General features: G+C 42.2%; 1 non-coding gene across 1 annotated transcript; it reads left to right on the top strand.

The window, feature by feature from the left end:
- Nucleotides 1-123: 123 nt before the first annotated feature.
- LOC127741034 (small nucleolar RNA R71) lies at nucleotides 124-227 on the top strand. Its single transcript, XR_008001886.1, has one exon. It is a non-coding gene; the product is annotated as a small nucleolar RNA R71 (small nucleolar RNA).
- The last annotated feature ends 81 nt before the right edge of the window (nucleotides 228-308 follow it).

Raw genomic sequence — 308 nt, 5'->3', positions numbered from 1 at the left:
TCTTGAGCTTCTGCAGGCATTTTCTTTAGGTGAATGGATCCACCTGCAGAATGGTCCAGTGACATTTTAGAGAACTCAGATGGACCATACTAGAATATATCTATCATGGTCCATTATGAAAACATGTCAGAAGGACATCTTTTGGTCATCTACTTGTATCTCTCCCAAGCTTCATAGAGGGATTCACCATCTTTTTGTTTGAAGGTCTGAACATCCACTCTAAGCTTGCTCAACTTTTGAGGAGGAAAGAATTTACCCAAGAAGGCCGTGACCAGCTTATCCCAGGAGTCCAGGCTATCTTTAGGTTG

The sequence above is a fragment of the Arachis duranensis genome, chromosome 7, assembly GCF_000817695.3.
Source record: "Arachis duranensis cultivar V14167 chromosome 7, aradu.V14167.gnm2.J7QH, whole genome shotgun sequence".
NCBI classification, from domain to species: Eukaryota; Viridiplantae; Streptophyta; class Magnoliopsida; order Fabales; family Fabaceae; genus Arachis; species Arachis duranensis.
This window is presented reverse-complemented; position numbering and strand designations above follow the sequence as displayed.